The sequence below is a fragment of the Ascaphus truei genome, chromosome 8, assembly GCF_040206685.1.
Source record: "Ascaphus truei isolate aAscTru1 chromosome 8, aAscTru1.hap1, whole genome shotgun sequence".
In the NCBI taxonomy this organism is placed as follows: Eukaryota; Metazoa; Chordata; class Amphibia; order Anura; family Ascaphidae; genus Ascaphus; species Ascaphus truei.
In genome coordinates this window covers 48,316,367-48,330,864 of record NC_134490.1, presented here as the reverse complement: position 1 = coordinate 48,330,864, position 14,498 = coordinate 48,316,367, and positions in this window count along the sequence as shown.

Sequence of the window (14,498 nt, the reverse complement as noted above, 5' to 3'; positions counted from 1 at the left end):
AGTGTCAGCTCTTCAATCCAATCATGGCATGTAACTACATGTATAACAAAGATTTATGTGTATTCTTACTGGTCCAGGAGTGCCAGCCAGCGGAGATGTGCAGGGTGTTAGTTTCAGAGGTGATTTTACGGTAACATTTTGTTAGAGTGTGTTTGGGTTGAAAGGGGCCAGGGTTGCGGGTTACCCCAAAACATGTACTCAGGAATCCCCCCAGATTCCTGAGGAACACAGAACACCGGATAAAATCCTCCTTAAAAGCAGTTTGCAGCTCACCGCCAAATCCCCCTGCTTCAGCACTCTCTCAGCATCCGTACTCAAGACGAGCCCTCTACTAGCGGTCCTGATATCGGACACGTATGCAGGAGCACACCGCAAACGGAGGACTTGAGACGGTATCCGGTAGCGATAAGTGGCTTATCGGAGCTTAGTGCATAGGTCCCATAGTGTTATTACAAGAAACACACTTCAAAAGCCGGGACCCACCTAATACATTCAAAAAGCTTATTATTCCTAGAGCAATACTAAAAAGAAGGGGGTGGCTATTTTGACAGGTGGAATATATGGAGGTTATACTGAAGGAACTAAAGGTATGGGCAGGTGATTCAATTATTATAGCAGGGGATTTCAATCTGACCCTTAATAACAAGTTAGATAGATCAATTAACGCAAATACACAAAACACCAAAAACTCCAATAACAGTCAAGAAATGTAGATCCATGATAGAAGACTTTATGTTGATAGACATATGAGATGTTAGACATGGAGATCTAGGAACAACTCCAAAAGGGATTATACATTATATTCAACACTACACAATTCATACTCCAGAATACATTTTTTGTTAGCCCTAAACTAAGTCATGCAATAAGGGTAACGAGTAAATGTCTAATCACATGGTAAGACCATGCGCCCATAGGCAACCAATTGAAAACCCTTCTCCTGCCCTCCGGCGGTGGTTAAAAATCTAAAAACATCCAATGCCCCGGGGCCAGATGGATTATCCAACATATATTGCAAGAAATATTTTATTAATTTCTTGGCCCCACATTACCTACAATTAATGAATTCCTTTATGGAAGGTAAAGAAATCCCACGACAATGTCAAAGACTATTATAGTCGTTGTACACAAGGAAAGACCCGCTTAGATGCGAGAGCTACAGACCAATCTCGTTACTAAATTTTGATGTCAAAAACTACATCAAAGTCTTAGCTAATAGAATCATTGCCGTTTTTGCCTAGATTAATATATCCAGACCAAGTGGGGTTCATAACCAATAGAGAGGCCTCGGACAATACTAGAAAGATTGTCAACATTATGTATGTTTGTATGTATATTGTACAGTATGTACAAAAATCAAAGGAAAAAGCACTGCTGTTAAGCATTAGGATTAGCTGGGATTTCCTGAGGTCAACACTAGAGGCATCCGGGTTCAGGGGCCCAATAAAAAATGGAATTATGGCTTTATACCAAACTCCCTCAGATTCCCTTAAACTACCAGGAGCAAACTCAGAAATAGTCCACACGGGGATGCCCCTTTTCACCCGTCCTGTTCGCCTTAAAATCACACCTTTGGATGTACAATCAGGGGAAATCCAAATATTTCCGAAGTAACAATAGGGAAAATTGAATACAATTTATCATTATTCGCCGACGATGTAATTCTAACCCTTACACAGCCCTTGACGTCCCTGCCCAACCTACACTCGGACCTGACAGAATTCGGAACATTATTGGGATACAAGATCAACTCAGATAAGTCGGAAGCCCTAAATTTGACGCTACCAATCAATGAAGTAAAACTATTACAACTACACTTTAATTATAGGTGGAAAGAGACTCGCCTTAAATATTTAGGTATACTGTATAGCTAACTCCTACAAAAACATATACAAATACAATTATCCAGGACTGATCACAGAAATTAAAAAAGACCTGATCACTTTGGATAATTTACAGATTTCATGGCTGGGTGCACCTGCTCTCTGAAAATGAACATCCTCTCACGCTTATTGTACTGTTGCAAACCCTCCCCATTCCCATTCTCTAGAAGATTATAAGATTGACAGAATAATTTTTTTCTATTTATTTGGCAGAAGAAGGGACCACGACTAGCAAGGGCTCACGGCCTCTAAGAAAAGGGGGGACTGGCGGTACCAAATATACACAAATACTACCTAGCCTCCCATTTGAAACACATAGTAATGTGGTATACAAACTCAGTGACAGAATCTCTCCAGGAACCTCCCCCTCCCTCTTCTCCTCCGCTCCCCCCCTCACCTCCTCCTCCCCCTCACCTCCTCCTCCCCCTTCCCCTCCCCCTCCCACTTCCCCTCCCACTTCCCCTCCCCGTCCCCTTCCCCCTCCCCCTTCTCCTCCCTCTTCTCCTCCCCCTCCCCTCCTCCTCCCCCTCCCACTTCCCCTCCCCGTCCCCTTCCCCCTCCCCCTTCTCCTCCCTCTTCTCCTCCCCCTCCCCTCCTCCTTCCCCTCCCCTCCTCCTCCCCCTCCCCTCCCCTCCTCCTCCCCCTCACCTCCTCCTCCCCCTTCCCCTCCCCCTCCCTCTTCTCCTCCCTCTCCCCCTTCTCCTCCCCCCTCCTCCCCCTCCTTGCTTTTGGAATATCACAAATCACCTTTTGGTCACTATGTGCACATATTGTTTGTTGTTGTTGTTTACATTACAAATAATAAACCTTGGGAGAATGAGCCTTTCCCCTTTGTTGAACTGATTTGCTGCCAGATGGCCTCTGGCTAAACATGGTCATGTTTTCCAGCTATTAAACACACTATCAATACAGTCTTTTTAGCTTCACTTCAACTACTACCTGCGGTCCTCTGTTGTGGTTAATTTGTTCAGAAAAATAAAACCAGAGCAGGAATGCTATCCAGAGCGTGTATTTATCCCATGCTAACTGTGTGAATACTGGGCAGTTTGTTATATATTTCGTATGAACTACTGTATAGTACATGACAGATTACTTTTACAAGGGAATCTCAGCCTTTGTTTGAGAGGTAACATTAAGGTTAGAAAATACAGACTGCAGATGTAGACATCGAATACAAATAAAAAAGTGAAAGCATAAGTAACACACCTATAAAAAAATTAGGTATGTTATTGAATATGTTTGTAATCGCTTGGAAAACTGGTGCTTTTGCTAACTATGCTTCTATTCAACACATACATAGAACTCTACCTTATAGATAGGATACACACACATATAAAAAAAACTTTCATCTAATTGTTTTAATGTATGGTAATAACTTTGCATGTTAAAAATATACCAAGAAAACCAAAAATATCAATAAACGAATCAAACGAAATTACAGGGAGTGTATTGTATTGTATGTCTTTATTTATATAGCGCCATTAATGTACATAGCGCTTCACAGTGGTAATACATGTGGTAATCAAATAAATAACAGATAATATAAATAACAGATCATGGGAATAAGTGCTTCAGACATAAAAGTAACATTAAGGAAGAGGAGTCCCTGCCCCGAGGAGCTTACAATCTAATTGGTAGGTAGGGAGAACGTACAGAGACAGTAGGAGGGAGTTCTGGTAAGTGCGTCTGCAGGGGGCCAAGCTTTATGTATCATGTGTTCAAAATATCCACAGTGCTATTCATATGCCTCTTTAAGCAAGTGTGTCTTAAGGTGGGTCTTAAAGGTGGATAGAGAGGGTGCTAGTCGGGTACTGAGGGGAAGGGCATTCCAGAGGTGTGGGGCAGTCCGTGAAAAAGGTTTAAGGCGGGAGAGGGCTTTAGATACAAAGGGGGTAGAAAGAAGACATCCTTGAGAAGAGCGCAAGAGTCTGGATGGTGCATAACAAGAAATTAGGGCTGAGATGTAAGGAGGGGCAGAAGAGTGTAAAGCTTTAAAAGTGAGGAGAAGAATGGAGTGTGAGATGCAGGATTTGATCGGAAGCCAGGAGAGGGATTTCATGAGGGGAGATGCTGAGACGGATCTAGGAAAGAGTAGAGTGACTCTGGCAGCAGCGTTTAGGATAGATTGTAGGGGAGACAGGTGAGAGGCAGGAAGGCTGGACAGCAGGAGGTTACAGTAATCAAGACGGGAGAGAATGAGGGCCTGAGTCAGAGTTTTAGCAGTTGAGCAACAGAGGAAAAGGCGTATCTTTGTTATATTGCGGAGGAAAAAGCAACAGGTTTTAGATATGTTTTGAATGTGAGGGGCGAATGTGAGAGAGGAGTCGAGTGTGACCCCTAGGCAGCGTGTTTGGGCAACTGGGAGAATGATCGTAGTTCCAACAGTAATGTGGAAGGAGGTAATAGGGCCAGGTTTGGGAGGAAGTATGAGCTCTGTTTTAGCCATGTTGAGTTTAAGGCGGCGGAGGGCCATCCAGGATTAATGGACTTCATGGTTTAATATTCAGTGTTCTACTGCCATATTCAGTGTTCTATATCACTCTGCTGTCACCCTCTGTGATATCATGTATGACTCTGTATGTGACAGACACAATTTGGTGACAGCAGAAGGGGGTGTTTGAAAATAGTGTCATTCTAACAAAGTTTTCCATGATGATCCACAAAGCTCCGTTATGTCACGGCAACGAGCGTCACTTTACCGGAATAGTTAACAGCAGTTAGCTTCCCTGACTTTAATTGGGATCCACAAAGCTAAATATATGCAAAAACTATGGGCGTTAGGGCCTTCATTTGCATATGGCTAACGCTGTGTCAGCCAGCTAACGTTGGGAAAGGACACCCTAGTGCTAGGTGGCAGTGACGCTGGTTCGCGCTAGCCATATTCTAAGCAAGATGCCAGGTATATATTACACTGCAATATATGCCATCCAAATTTAAAAAAATAGTAATGAACCACTTGGAAGTCATAGTGGCCATGATTGTATGGCTTATGCATGCCTTCATGGTCCCTAAGGTAGCCAAGGAGTTAACTACCCTACTACCTATTGTATGTCATAGCACTACAAATGCTATGGCATACAAGGAGTTAACCACACCCTTTAATTCCCCATGGCGGCCTAACCTCCCTCCCCGGGGCACCTACCCCTATAACGTGCAACCCCCTCCCCAACAAACCTCCACAGTACTGGTCATTAGGTGGCTAATAGTGCTAACTGCCAACCTCAACACAATATACAATAAGAGTTAAATTGCGAAAAAAAACACCATGACACATATGATGTGTGTGTGTGTGTGTGTGTGTGTGTGTGTGTGTGTGTGTGTGTGTGTGTGTGTGTGTGTGTGTTTCCACATGGAAAAAAAAACATTTAAATGGTTAAAATTAACCAATTGAGTATCAGTGGGCTATCTATGCTCTCTTAAGGAGAGCCTGGATAGCCACAATGCACGCAATTTATTTATAAAATGTTTTCCCAGGAAGTAATACAGTACAGTGAGAGTTACTAGTCTTGTCTTCAAGTATGTCCTGGGCACAGAGTTATAACGATACATGGTAACATTAAATTAACAGGGTTACACAGTCAATTCACAGACATTTCATGGACAGTTAGAGTTGGAAAATTGGGTACAGGGGATAAAAGTGCTGGTGAGTTTCAGATTGAAAAAGACAAGCTTTAACATTAATAAACATCTGCAAACAGCAGCAAATGGCTCACACCCTTTAACTGCCCTTCAGCTGCACCAAAGGCTATGGGGCGACACAGATGTGGACTGAAGGGGTTCAGGTTGAATGCAGCTGTGGTTTCAAAGTCGATTGTCCTCCTGGGTCATTAACATTCCAGATAGTGGGTCTGATAAAACACATAGCAGTAAGCAAACATAGATGTTAACCTTTAGCACGCTGGTTCTGTGCAGAGGGGAGCAGCTCTTGGGGAACCCTTTGGGGTGACACAGATGTAGACTGAAGGGATAGCTCAATAGGTACTCAATGGGTAGCTGAAATAAATCTTGGACTTACCCCATCCTACTTGATGGCCTCCATCTAATGGAAGGCAAAAAAAACAAGAAACAGCAAAAAGCCAAATCAATCAAGGCCTGATGGCCTATGTGTAATCCAGAGCCATCCGTGGCCTGACAATGAGGGATCCCTCAATCCTCTGTTACTTGAAGAGAAAATCACTGCAATAGCCTGCAAGAATACTCCTGATACCGCCAAAAGAGAGGGCAAAATGTGGTGTTCCTGTTATTAACCCAGCCACATGGAAGAGTGTCCCTTTCGGTTCTACAAGGATACGGATGAAGATGTCTCTTATGTAGGCTTCGAAATGAGATGCACTCACAAAACACCACTAGGATAGTGCAGCTGCCTGTACGCATCAAAAAGACAGGTCTCTATGATCATGAATATGATTGGCGGCAGCAAGAGCAGGACCAGCTGAACCCTGAATATTTCCGCCAGCTAATGCAACTTACAGAAAAACAGGGTGGATACAGTGAAACTGCTGAAGTTTCAAACAAAGGAGACCCCAGTATCCCTGATGGAACCGAGTCGTCTAAAGCAAAAAGACGGAAGAAGAAAAGAGGTTCTCGGATTACCATGGAGGTTGTAGACACGTCCGCAGATCACCCTGCGACATCAGAAGAGGACCGAGATGTCCTACGGCCTAGAGTGAATGGAACATTTGTCCCAGGAATAGCAGAATCTCCAGAGGGCCCAAAGCAGAAGTTGTGTACCCCAAAAAGGTGTCTGTCCGATTTTGACAGTGAGAAACCCTCAACAAACCATAACAGGGAAGCAGAGCCGGAAACATTAAGTGACGATCCCTTGACCAGCCCTAAAGATGCACTGCAAACTGTGAATGATTGTAAAATTAAATAGAAGCTAACGCCAAGCTACAGAGTGGTCTGCTCACACTCGCCTTTGACTGTGGGATTGTGATGAACATGGAGCGAACGCTTGCGTAGTAACTTTAAAGACCTGACGACTGAGCTGAAGACAGTAAACATTATTATTACCACCATGGTCAAAAAACAGACTGTAACAGGGGACTTATCCCTGTTCAGTAATGTTCCTTTAATCTAGCAGTGTGGTAGTTAATTACTAAACACCACCTGCCTGATTAGATTGTTTACAAAAAGCCTGCCTTTGAGACAGGAAGTGACTCTCTTTAGCTCTGACTGAGAGCTGACCTTTGGAGAGACAGAGCAGAGGTTCTTGAGTCCCAGGAGAGACTGACCAAAAGAAACCCAGATCTCTGGAGCTGACCAGTCTTGAGCTCTGCCAGCCACACAGCAGAGCTGATTGCAAGACACCATATAAGACTTCTAAACCTGGATGCTGATATTTTTCTGTGCACGCACGGGTGCGGTTCCAGGAGAGCAGAGAAGCTTACTCTACAGCAACTAAACAGATAAGACTTTCCTTATTAAGAGACTGCTTATATCTGCTTATTTTCATGTTATGTGTTTGGGCTGGGAAAAGCTTAACTAATGGAGATGTGAACTAATTGCAAGGATTTCACTAGAAATACTCCCAAGTGAATGGAAGCTTTGTTCCCCCCCTGTGTTTGGATAATTTCCCGATGAAAAGGAAAAGGCACAATAAAGCCCTATTATAATTTCACATTACAAACGTCTCCAAATTGTGTACCTCTGTGAACGTCCGTCTACACAGACCCACTCTGACAAATTTATTTCTGAGTCATAGCAGAAGCAGGGGGAGGCTCAAAAGAAGGTCCTCCATCTCAGTGTAGAGCTTCGACAATCTCAAAAGAAGTTTATTAGTCTCGTGCAGAGCTCAGAGGCTCTCGAAATGAGTTTGACAGCCTCAGTACTGAGCTCGAAGTCTCTCGGATAGAGATTTGCAGTCTCCATGCCAAGCTGGAAGTCTCCCAGAAAGAGTTTCACAGTCTAGGTACCGAGCAGTAGATCTTCCACAAAGAGGTCCATACTCTCCTCGCCAGGAGGTCAACAGTCTCTGGACAGAGTTGGACATAGAGCAGAATAAGATTTATACTCTCTACATAGAGCTGGATGCCTCACACCAGGAGATCAGTGGTCTCCATTCAGAACTGAAAAGCTTGAAAAAGGAATTTCACAGTCTAGCGGCAGAGCTGAAAGTCACTCAAAAAGCTGTGCGGATACGTCTTAGTACGGATCTTCAAGTCTCTCAGAGGGAGCTTCATGCCCTCAACCTAGAGTTAGAAGTCTCACGCCAGGAGAACTGAGGTCTCAACCCAGAAGTGCGTAAATGGAAGGAGGATTACGAGGAGGCCCTGAGGGTTATAGAGACTGTGGAAAGGAAAAATAGAAACCTGACAAAGGAGGTCTCATATCTGGCTGAACAAGACAATAAAGAGGTTGAGGAGAAGCAACAACTCCAACGAGGAAAGTTGGAAGCATAGTTGGCACTGGAAGAAGCAGAGGGTGCCCTTCACCAGGAAAAGAGCAAATCCCTGTGTCTGCAATTGGAAGTCTCTCAGATCACAGCAGACTCTGAAAGAGAGAAGAGAAGCATGTTAACCCTCCAGAAATATGTCCGAGATCTCATCCAAGGAAGGTTGGAGAGAGAAAGGTATCTATGCAAACGCTCTGCAGCGCTCATCATACAGGCTGCCTACAGAGGAACGAAAACTTGTCAGCTGTGTTGCCAGAATAAAGCAGCCTGCCTTCTCCAGTCAATTTGGAGAATGCAATGACAAAGAGAGAATTATGAACATTTGAAGCAATGTGTAATTTTACTCCAGTCAAATGTTAGGAAGTGTCTGCAGCAAAGATGCTACAGGAAAATAAAATAAGCTATTTGTGTGATTCAGTCCAGAGATTGGTCCTACATCACAACCAAGCAAGCTGTGCTTTGCTATGAGTGCATCCGCAATACCGTCTCAGTGCTACAACAAGCGGTCCATAAAACCCAGGGAAAAAGAACCGAATTCGTACTGAGACGAACAATACATATTCAGTCCTGTTACATGTCCCACGGTGCCCGAGCCAGTTTCCTCACGATGAAAATAGCCACTTTAAAGATTCAGTCTTTGGCGAGATTAAGACAGAACAGTGTCTGTGATCCCACCCTAAATATGCAAACATAGTTGCCCACTCTTTTTTACAAGGGAAAAAGGCACAAGACTACAGGCTTTCGAACTGCAAAAAGGAGTACAACAAAAAGACTGATGTACTGTAATTTAGGGATTCTAAATCCACCACAAATGACTCTTCTATGGAAAAGGGGGTTGTACTTTTTGCGGGTAAGCCTGTGATGGATAAGGAAGCTGTTTGCCGGTGTCCCCCGGTATGAAAGGAGCTCCTGTAGAATAAAACTTCAGGCATGGCTATAGCAATGTATTGTGGGTTAAAAACAGGTGCTTAAGGACTGTGTATGTGTTTACAGGAAAATGCTTATATCCTACTACTGTAGCTTAACCACAGACCTTGTTGTAACTGTTTTCTTTGAATATGTGAACAGGGAGATATATGCGAAAGGTGAACAGGAAACCACAAGTCAGTTTTCATGCTTGAATGGTGTAAACATGTTTTTGTTTTGTCTATTTTTCTAGCTTGTCTTCTCTGCAAGAACATATGCTAATTTGTAGTGAGTAACTGTGTAACTGCCGAAACCGCAAGTAACCGCCCAGTGACAGGAGGATGTGTAACTTTGATCACGCCTCGTTCTTCTGCCTGCTATAAAATGTAGATGTAATAAAGGATAAGATTAGTGCCTATGTTAAGCAGACAGGTCTGGCTGTACATATTTTTTTCTTGCTGTAGCTACACAATAATAAAAAGTCTCTGATAGACTTTTACCCTAAAATATCAGAGTGGAGTTTTGTTTCTTCCACGCTCCCAAACGGCGCTACTGCAGTAGCGAAACCCAGCCAGGCATCACTTGGGCATTCCCCAGACATTGAAGAAGCGGTCATCTTAGAAAAATGATTAGTCAAGAAACTGAGGCCCAAGACAATAAGTCTACCGACTACCAAACTGAGATGCCCGTGGGTCAATCAGAGTGGATAAAAACTCTGCCCAGGTTGACTACAGCTGTGGCTAGCCCAAGCTACCCACAAACGGGGGAGGTAAGTGGCAGGACCTTAACCCCTGTCTAAAAGGGCTCCAAATAGGAACAAAAACACAAGAAAACAGCGCAAAAACGCACATAGTGAAGTACACAAAATGTGGTTTAACAATAAAAAGGTAAGTAATCTGCGTACATCAGATAAGTTGAATAAAAGCATTGACTGTGATAAACACAGAGGTTACCAGTCAGCAGGTAAGTACACGACAGGGGGTCATCTCATAGCGATGGTATGGGGATCGTCACGGCTCGTCTGTGGCGGTGGCCTCTCTCACTAGTGGCAGCAAAGATCCGTCTCGGAGCTGGCGTCCCTTCTATCAAGATGGTATCGCTCCGGTCAGGTATATACCAGGGAACAGAAGATGAGAAGTCGTTCCGAATGTGCATATAGACGGGTTACCCGTGTGACACAGAGCAGTGGGAAATCCGAGTAGAAGCTGTGCATGTAGTAGACCAGTCAATGACGTCACTGTTACTCGTGCAACCTCCTCCACGGGGCGTTGCGTACACAGAGCGTCAGACGCGATACCGGTACACACCGAGTTTCACAAGGGATCACAGGCTAGGAAATTACAGAAAAGTGACAGTCCTACGCGTTTCTAAGTGGCAATGCAATGCTACTTCTTCCCTGAGATCCCCATACCATCGCTATGAGATGACCCCCTGTCGTGTACTTACCTGCTGACTGGTAACCTCTATGTTTATCACAGTCAATGCTTTTATTCAACTTATCTGATGTACGCAGATTACTTACCTTTTTATTGATAAACCACATTTTTATGTACTTCACTATGTGCGTTTTTGCGCTGTTTTCTTGTGTTTTTGTTTCTTAGTGCAGAGGGTGTGAGACACTCTATTGATACGGCTGCAGACGCTAAACCTATTCACCTCTTACGGTTGTGTATTTATCACATTTTTATTAACTTTATGTTTTGGATATATGGGTATGCACTCCCTTTTTAAGTCACTGACTGTGTCCTAATACAGTGAAGTTCTATTAGCTGTGCACTTATCACCTATTTTTTCTGTTCTCCAAATAGGAAGCCTGATGAGTCAAGCAGGGAGTTAGTTTATTGCAGCTACAGACAATTAACCAGTCTCCACCTTGCACATCAGACAGGTAGGAAAGCTTCCTTCTTGACCTGGAGGGGATCACTCTAGCACATGGGAGGTGTTTGCTAACAAAGAGGGATCCCAAGGAACCAGTCCCTCTATTTCACTGTTTCAGGATACAGCAGTCACTGAACCTGCCAGAGGTTGTCCGCTCACCTAAGATACCAGATACTGTTTTGGGGTGAAAAAGACCCTTATAACACTTGTCCAAGTGATGCAGAGGCTTGTATATTAATTGTTCCATCACCCTATTTGTCTTGCACAGTATGTAATACACTAATATAGACAGCCCCAATACCAATTAACCCTCCCCCCCCACCCCTCACATAAGCTTGATAAAATATATGACATCAGATGATATATTTTGATGTGAATCTAACTGTGCACATATTTTGTCAGCCGGTTGCCCACCTTGGACAAGTGTTATAAGGGTCTTTTTCACCCCAAAACAGTATCTCCTTACAGGAGACCAGGTATTAGACCACCACGGAGGAAATTACAATTATTCCTCCGCATTTAGCCCTCAGTGAGATTCAGTACCCAGTGGGCTGTCATTGACTGACTATTTACTAGTGAGAGATACCTGGTTACTTTAAAGCACAACAATATCACTTTGTAGGCTAGTGGTGATTTGGGGAAGAAAACTCTCAAAGGGGTTTTCTCTAGTGCTTTAGCTTAACCCTATCAGTTAACACACAGCCAGGGAACTGCCAGCTGTCTTTGCACCAATCACGCATATAGCGGATGAATACAGCATTTTATAGCTAATGATTACATATTTTTGATCCACTCAAAAAGGGACAGAACGGTTTTCTGAGCAGTGGCCCGATGACGGCCCTAGTCCTATATTAATAGGCAGCTGTATAATAGCAAAGGATCCCGAATATCCATAAGGGTTCCCCATATGTTCTATCAACCTAACTTACCAGAGTTACGTTACTAATGACAGTCACGTACTGTTTGACATATATCCTATTTTAAATCCCATTTTTTTATTTATTGGTACAAATAAAGTATTTTAAAACATTCACTATACATTTAGATGTGAAATAGAGTGCTTATACTGTATACTAGGTTTCTTTTCTCTCTCTATGCACTTGAGTTGTTCCACACCTATTTTGCACTAACATTCGTTAAAGTTAACGCCAGGCCATTTAAGTATTAAGACAGTACTTAACAAGCTTTAAAAATTCACATTGGCACTTAACAAGATGTGTATGCCTCTTTAAGTCTGTAACAGAGCTGTGTGGACCTGCTCCTCAGTTTCTTTAGCAGAGATGTATCCCCTGTGTTAGAAGTATGTATACTGCTAAGTAATGCAGTTACATTGCATCTCTCTGCCATCTCTGGAGAGCTCAAAGGTATGTGAGATTGCATTGGTATCTCTATAATACCCAGAATATACTGTAACATATATAACATATATAACATCAGCAAAGTGCACACATGGGGGGCTATACACTAAGCAGTGATAACTGCTTTTAAGTGAGATAAATTACTTTTAAGACCGATACTGCCTGCTGCGCGATTCACAAAGCAGTGATAAGAGCGCAGTATTACTCTTAAAAGGCTTTTTTTCACCCCCAAAAAATCTGTGAAAAAAAAGTTGTCCGATCAGGCCAAAAATGTCAAACCTGGCGTTTATTGCCAGTCAGCGCGGTTCATAAAGCAGTGATAAGTGAATCGCACTGTAAAAACTCAGCATTTCTTTTCACCAGTTAAAGGGTGAAAAGACACCCGGGGGCCCTCGGTGGTCCCTGCGGGTGTTCGGGGGTCCCCACTGGCCTGCGGTACCAATCCTGTGCCCAAAAAAACACAACATTCAATTATTTTAAATAAATACACCACCCTAACCTCCCCCCCCCCCATGCCCCCTAACAGATACAGTACAGTAATCTGCAAAATTACTATTATCCAGATATGGATAATAGTGCATTTGCCCATTTAAAATACAACATTAAGCAGCAGAAATAAAGTAAATAAAACTTGAACTCACCCCTGCCAGGCTGCCACGATGAAGGCTGTCCTCATCCTCATCCTCATCACTGTCCCACCGTTGCCATAAACAATGCAATCAAAAATACAATCTAATGTCACCTAACCCCTTAATCACCTTAGTGAATCACCTGGGGGGTGTGGGGAATCTAGGCTTTGCTAGGTGCCAGGCACCCGCTTGGATGAGCTTACCCTGACCGGGATATACACACGGTTCTCCTGGTCCTCTTTTCAGCTTCAATTCCTAGTCAAGACCGCTACGTTCGATTTGTAGAACTTGGACACAAAAGACGGAACTTAGTCTCTGCGAGGCAGACTTTCCTAGCTTCACAATGAAGCCAGTTGCTCTGCTATTTGCAACAGAGCAACTTTGAAAGGCCCGCCTTAGCTTCATCGACACAAGTCACGGGATGGTCTTGTTCCCTGCCTCGGCCATCTCCTTACATACACTCCACTAAGCTATCCTTAGCATGGAGGTAGGAGGAGCAACCAATCAGAGCATGGAATTCTTATACCACTACCCAGTAGAAACAGGGGCTGGTCTCTTGGCTGACGTTAGAGGAGAAGGCATGCCAAGCCGGCTTGAAAAGCTGGGTGAGCGGGAAATATGAATTAGCCAATGAGAGAAGCGCCTATGAGCTGTATCTCCCCCATCTAACTCATTGCCACCCACTGGGCAGGCTCCGCCAATTCTAGGAGACTCTAAAGGTATCCACACAGGGTGCCCTTTGTTCTCCGGACCAGGGCAATCGCCCATCCTCACCCACCAGATGGTTTTCTCACCTCTGGACATCCTCTCCTCTTTGAACTACGGACTCGACTCAGACTTGCTGGCACCTTAAACAGATGCCCTGCCCCTGGCTGACCGCATAGAGCCTTATAATAAATGTATAAAACACAGAAAACATATTTTAATACATGGGGGATTTTGGGTGACTCATGACTGTAAGGGAAGTAGCTAGGCGGTGGAGTTGAGGAGCGCAGATATCACCAAAAAATGAAAAGTAGAAAACATATGATAGTGCAGATAGTCTGGAATGGGAATGGTATATGCCAGAGATGTTCTATGAGATGTACACTCACATTTCAAAATATTGAATAGAGCCGTTCCAAATTCAGTTTGGTATATTGGTGCTGGATGGGGTTGATCAGGTAAGGTCTGGTCACTGGTCCTCAGTAGCATGAAACTCTCAGATGAAAATAAAACAAAGGGTACATACTATAGGGTACTGGCATGTAATACTAAAGGTGCGGTCAGTTTCTCTGATCTCTGCTGTCTTGCAGAGTCCTCTGTGGTCCGGCGTCTCCCCATCTGTAGCACTTCCGGTCTCCTGGTGTCATCACTTTCGGTGATTGGAGCACGAGGGGTCACTAACTTTTCATGCAAAGATACCTGGTCCCTGGCTTATAGTGCTAGGTAGCTGCTAGGGACCAACAGA